The sequence below is a fragment of the Octopus sinensis genome, linkage group LG16 (assembly GCF_006345805.1).
Source record: "Octopus sinensis linkage group LG16, ASM634580v1, whole genome shotgun sequence".
Taxonomy (NCBI): domain Eukaryota; kingdom Metazoa; phylum Mollusca; class Cephalopoda; order Octopoda; family Octopodidae; genus Octopus; species Octopus sinensis.
In genome coordinates this window covers 25,957,963-25,965,462 of record NC_043012.1, presented here as the reverse complement: position 1 = coordinate 25,965,462, position 7,500 = coordinate 25,957,963, and positions in this window count along the sequence as shown.

Below are 7,500 nucleotides of genomic sequence, written 5' to 3'. Positions count from 1 at the left end.
ATCTGTATATGTACATAGATATATTTATATATATATATATATATATATATATATATATATATAATATATATATATATATAATATATATATATATGTATGTATGTATGTATGTATGTATGTATGTATGTATGTATGTATGTATGTATGTATTTATGTATGCATATATGTATATATGTATGTATGTATGTATGAATGTATGTATGTGTTCGTGTGTGTGTATTATGTGCGTATGCATTTCATTAATAAAAAATCACGTGAAATTACATTCCGTATCTCATATTTGCTACATATATATAATTTATATATATATACATATATATATAATATAATATATATATATATATATATAATATAATATATATAATATATATATATACACATTCATACATATATATATATATGCATATATATATTGTTTATCTACGTAAATAAATATACATGTATGTGTATGTGTTCGTGTGCGTGCGTGTACATACGTACGTATATAAAGAGACGGATAGGGATAGGTACGTAGATGGATAGATAGATAGATAGATAGATAGATAGATAGATAGATAGATATATAGATAGATAGATAGATAGATATAGATAGGTAAGTAGATAAATAGATAGACGTGTGTAAGATTTATAATAAAAGGAATGAAACAGGAATATTAAAATGTATAAAAAGAAATACAACGAAACCTTAAAATCAGGTTTTAACGAATCTGTGCAGAAATGGAAGATGAAATAGTAAAAAATAAAAATGAAAATAAAACATCAGTTTCTGATTCGAAATCAATGGAAGCTGATCTAATTTTAGTATTGAAATATGCAAATAGTCGAACATGCTTTGTTCATATTGTTATTATTTTTTTTTCCTTCCTTGATTTCTTTGAAAATTTTTATTGTGTGCGAGTGATTTTTCGGAGAAGGGGTCGTTTCAATATCCATCGATTAATCGCATCGACGGGAAGTATATTCCATCATACATATGCCCAATATGCACACAGGTGCAGACGCAAACATTCAGGCATGTACATAGGTATACCATAGACGCGTGTGTGAGAGCATGTGCGTGCATTTGCTATATATATATATGTATATATATATATATATATATATATATATATATATGTTGGTGTGTGTGTGTATGTATATACGTCTATATATCTACATATATACATACATTTGCCATGTATATATATATATATATATATATATACATATATATGTACATATACATATATGTATCTACACCTATATAAATGTACATAAATATATATATGCACATGTGTAATATATATATATATATATATATATATACATACATACATATGTGTGTGTGTGTGTGTGTGTGTGCATATAAATATCTGTGAGTGTTTTACGGGATTGTAGTTTTTTTATATGTGTATCTACCTATATTTAGAAATGTGTTCGTGTACGTATATATGTATGTGTGTGTATGTATGCTATGTGTGTTTGCGTCTGTTTGTGCGTTTGTTATCGTGCTTTTGCGTGTGTACATATGTGTACATAACGGATGTTTATAGAGATATCGCTTCTGTTCGATCGTTACCAGAAATCATTCAACATCATAGTTTGGTATTCAAAGCAATTATATCCGCCATGAAAACAATAGTTTTCTCAGTTTTACTCCTACCTCTCGTACTTTTACTTATATTTAAATTATGTAGACATCATGATACGTTGAGGAATTTTTCTATTGCTGTTAGGATTCCGTTCGTTTTCTCCACCTCCTAAATACACTGAATGTACATAAACCTGGTGTACTTATTCGCGAGTCACCATTTCTGAATTCCACGTTTCCCCTCACCAATTTCGAGTATATAATCATCTATAAATAATGTTCCATTTATAATGTACTCTCTAAAGATATTTAATTCCAATTTTCCAGTAACAAATTGCAACGTATAACATTTTACTGCACAAAACTCGATAGATATATATAAACTCATACATACAATCAGAGAATCTGCTTTGGTATATTTTCATCTGTTTCCGTGAAACCGAGTATTTAACTTTTTTTCTGCAAACATGTTGGTGCATAACCGGATCTTTTCGGTTTGAACGGCAGTTTTTAACATAATTTAACATAATTTCTAACAAATTTTAAACTTCATGTACTAGAAGAATGTGTTTATAAAACATCTTTTTCTCTTGGCTTTATTGAGAAATTTCTTAGGTTTGTAAGATATTTGTTTTTTTTTTTCAATTTCTGCAATTTCAACCAATCAAATACGTCTATTGAAGTAAAAAACATTGTGCTGTATGAATATGTCCCTCGTTTAAGAAACAGATTGGGTTTATTTACATTTGTGAAGAAAAAAAAAGATACCCTTCCCCCCACCCCTAACCCTAACCCTAAAACAGATTGAAATAAATTAGATCGATACTAGGGTCATAATTATGGGTGACAATTTCATATGACACGGCTAGAAAAACTGCCGTTCAAACCGAGAAGATCCGCATAACCTAATACACCGCAGATGATATGTACAAATGAGAGTTCAGTCAGGGTTCAAGTGCTGTATGTTCCGCATTAATTCACCATAAATATTCTCTCTTTCTTGGACTTTTGATTTTAGATTCATATCCGCTGGGGAAGTGACCTCTAAAACAATGCATGACTTTTGTTCCCTAACTGAAAGTACAACATCAGTTCTGTTATGTTTACACCTAACTGATGTTTTTTTATTGGGGTGTGCCACCAGTAGACCATCATTTAAAAGATGTAAATACCTACTGGTTCTGAGATGTCTTTGACGTATATATCAGGGCAGTCCTTCCTACGGATAACATTGTAAATAATATGTCCAACTATACCAATCCTCTGGGGCAGGTAGTATCTCGTAGGTATTTTTGGGAAGCTGCAGATGATGTAGATCATATCTTCCACTCAGCCGACATTTATCACAACGTGGAAGCTTGATGGTAACTTTCCCCCTCTTGATTATCAGGTATTTAGTAGCAATCTAATAATAACGAAAGCCTACCGAGAAAAATTTCACTGGACTTTTGAACTGAAGCAAGACCTATACCATGTATGTATGTATTCAGTCTGAATTTATTTTACTATCAAATTTTACTATCAATGAATTCTCAGTGTAATTCCTGTAAGCACTGGTCTAATAATAATAATAATAATAATAATAATAATAATAATAATAATAATCATAATAATGATATGCCAATACACACAGATAGAGAAATTAAGGCCAACACCAGATATAGTTGTCAGAGATCATGAAGAAAAAAAATGCTTTCTAATTGATGTATCAATACCGGCAGATGACAATGTGTCTCTAAAAGAAATGGAGAAACTCTCAAAATACAAAGACCTGGAAATAGAGGTAACTAGAATGTGGAATCTGAAACAGAAACAATTCCTATCATAGTAGGTGCATTAGGCATGATAAAAAAATATTCAGACAAATACATAACAAAAACACCAGGACTTACAAACACATATAACATACAGAAAATTGCACTACTAGGCACTGCACACATCCTACGCAGAACACTTTCCATACAATAACCATCGAGCATCACAACAAATCACAGCACATACCCAAGGCGCACAGAGCCTCGCTCGGTAGTGAAGTGAAAGCACGCTATAAAAATAAAACTACTGAATAATATAATATAATAATAATAATAATATCCCTATTATCTTATGTTTTGCTTCACTTTTATTTCTTCCAACAATTTTCAGTTTATAATCTTCTATAATCTTCAATAAACACATCTTGATTTATAATCCTTGTTAACATATATATCGATGCAGTTTCTACGTCATCTAATATTTCGTTCTTTAAAGCCTTCCCAGGTTTTAAAACCTTTTTTAAAACCTTCCCAGGTTTTAAAACCTTCTTATAAACCTTTCCAGCTTATATCATTGAATATCGTAACTTCTGTATAAAATCATAAATAAGCACTTTTAGCCAATACATTTTTGTAAACAACGCCTAGTTTCCAATTTTTCAGTCAATATAGTTTTCTCTTATATATCGGTATACTTCTATGAACGTTTATACGCTTTATATAATCTATCTTAAAATCCATTCAAATATTTTGATTTCTTAAATGCCTGCGGATATGACTTAGATACTTACTATAAACGGCTCATTATTCAATTAGCTTCATCCATGTCTGTTTGGTTAAGGAGAGCGCTTTGCCGCCTGATAGTTTCAGGTTCAATGTCACTCCACAGCAAATTGGGAGGGGTTTCTTCTATCATAGTCCCGGGTCAACTAATTCCTTGTGACACAAATTAATGCATGGAAACTATATATGCGTATACACACACACACACACAACACACACACACATACATACATACACATCACACACACACCACACACACACACACACACCCACATATATATATATATATATATATATATATATTATAATATATATAAAATACATACATACATATATATATATATGTGTGTATTATTATATATTCATTTAGTTGCCTCGGTTATTTGAATGCGGCCATGGTGGAGCACCACCTTTAATCGAATTAATCGATCCCATGCATTTTACTTTGTAAGCTTAGTACTTATTCAGTCGGTCTCTTTTGGTGACCCGCTAAGTTACGGGGACACAAACACATCGCTTGTCAAGCGATGGTGGGAGGGCAAGCACAGACTCACAAATACATACATACACACACGCACACACACACACACACACACACACACACATAGACACACACGCACACACACACACATACATATATACACGACAGGCTTTTTCAGTTTCCGTCTACCAAATCCACTCACAAGATTTTGGTCGACCCGACGCTATAGTAGGAGACACATACCGAAGGTGTCCCGCAGCGGTACTAATCCCGGAACCATATGGTTGGGACGCAAGATTCTTACCACATAGCCATGTATATATATATTTCTCTATATATTTCTCTACAGCTGTTTTCTCGACTCATTCATTTCATAAGAAAATCGTAGGCTTTAAACGGCAGACTTCAGTTTTTCCTTAGCGGCAAACTAATATATTTTGTTTATTGTTCACTCACCTGTCACTGTTTTTTGGTACAGCTTAGAAGCATATATATATAATTACACGCACGCACACGCACACACACACACACACACCCACACACACACACATATGGCGGCGAGCTGGCAGAATCGTTAGCACGCCGGGCGAAATGCTTTGCGGTATTTCGTCTGCCGTTACGTTCTGAGTTCAAATTCTGCCGAGGTTGACTTCGCCTTTCATCCTTTCGGGGTCAATTAAATAAGCACCAGTTACGTATTGGCGTCGATGTAATCGAGTTAATCCGTTTGTCTGTCCTTGTTTGTCCTCTCTGTGCTTGGCCCCTTGTAGGTAGTAAAGAAATAGGTATTTCGTTTATCGCTACGTTCTGAGTTCAAATTCTGCGGAGGTCGACTTTGCTTTCATCCTTTCGGGGTCGATTAAATACGTACCAGTTACGCATTGGGGTCGATATAATCGACGTAATCCGTTTGTCTGTCCTTGTTTGTCCCTTCTGTGTTTAGCCCCTTGTGGGTAGCAAAGAAATAGGTATTTCTTCTGTCTTTACTTACCCAGTTCAAATTCCACCGAGGTGGACTTTGCCTTTCATCCTTTCGGGGCCAATTAAATAAGTACACGTTACGCACTGGGTTCGATGTAATCAACTTAATCCCTTTGTCTGTCCTTGTTCGTCTCCCCTATGTTTAGCACCCTGTGGGCAATAAAGAGATATATGTATGTATACACCTAAGTATGCATACATATAATTATTATATATGTGTGTGTGTGTGTGTGTATGCGCGTGTGTGTGCGTGTGTATGTGTTTTCTCTCTCTTCCCGATCACTGTTTAAGAACATAATCGTGGTTACTTTACGTTCGTAGAACTTATCTCTTCGTAAAATATATCGACAAAATAAGCACCAGAGTTGAAAGTATGTCAATGTTTGTCAGCTATGTTCCCGAAGTACAAGTGCAATACTTCATATTTCCAATGCCATATATTCCATGAAAGAAATGGTTGACATTATTTTGAAAAAGTAGCAAAATTAATTGTTGATGGAACAAACATGCTCTGGGAACGAATTCCTGATGACTGACATTTTAGACACGAAAAACACCGAAGCGGTTATTGGAGATCTTGGGTTAAATCTTGGGTAATGAAAATAATAGTGTAGAGCGCGTGGAAGAAAGCCGAATGTTACCCACCAACGACGAACTAAGCAGAATAGAGACAGGTAACAGCATATATGGGGCCAGAGGCTGAAAAGTGTAGGCATATGTTTTTATGCTAATACTTAACATCTTACAAATCCGATTATCTTCGGCTAATAGGAATTCAAATATGCATCTAATATGAACCTGTTAAACGTACATAATATGGAACATCTGAAATATCTCACTGGCAGGTATAATATTCAGATTTTTCGCTAATGAATTCAATTCTCCTGAAGCCCTTTCCTCATCTAACGAGATATCAACTTTGCCACTTCTGTTAAGTTTTTTACGTTTTCTGTTTTACCTTGTGCTAGAAAGTGGGTTTATATAAACTTTTATTATAAAAGACTTTATAGATTAATTCATAGGTAGGTAAATAATTATTAATGTGTGTGTGCATATGTCTGTAAGGGCATGAACACACGGAACGTGTTTACATATAGATGCACGTACACACACATATAGTTATGCCCACTTCGTCCAGCAAGGTGTAGATGGTTCCCTGTGCTAATTTAAGTCTTGTTTGATATGAGAATGTATTTCATGTATTTCGTAGGCCTAAGCGCTAACTTGTCTGTATCAATTGGACGTCTTTTGTCCTACTCGTAAACATTTTAGAAGGTGTATACATACATACATACATACATACATATATACATACATACATGCTTAAATATATACATACACACATACATGCATACACACGTGTATACATACATTCATGCACACATATATACATGCATACAAGTATGTATTACAAGTTCAGATTTATACTTGTAATTATTGGTGCCCTGGGATATGTAACACACTGTCTAAATACCAATCTTGAGAAATTAGGCTTCTTAAAACCAGAAAAGAGAAAGCTAATTCGAAGACTACAGATCTAATCCATCACTGGAACTGTAAAAATCTGTAAAACTTTCTAGAAGGTTATCATTTAAATATATATATCTGCACATGTCTAGATAGGCAACTGTATGCATGACAATACATATTTAAATGATACAAATCTGCACATACATACGTACATAACTACCTACCTACCTACCTACATACATACATATACATACATACATACATACATACATACATACATACATACATACATACATACATACATACATACATGAATGCATATATACATACAAACAAAAATACCCTGTTGTTGATGTTGAAATTCCAATTAAGGAGCCTTGGATCTAGGTTAGAAACAGTTTTTTCTCTATTGGCAAGAATCTTGAAAAAACCCTAATAATGATATACATACATACAGTAAA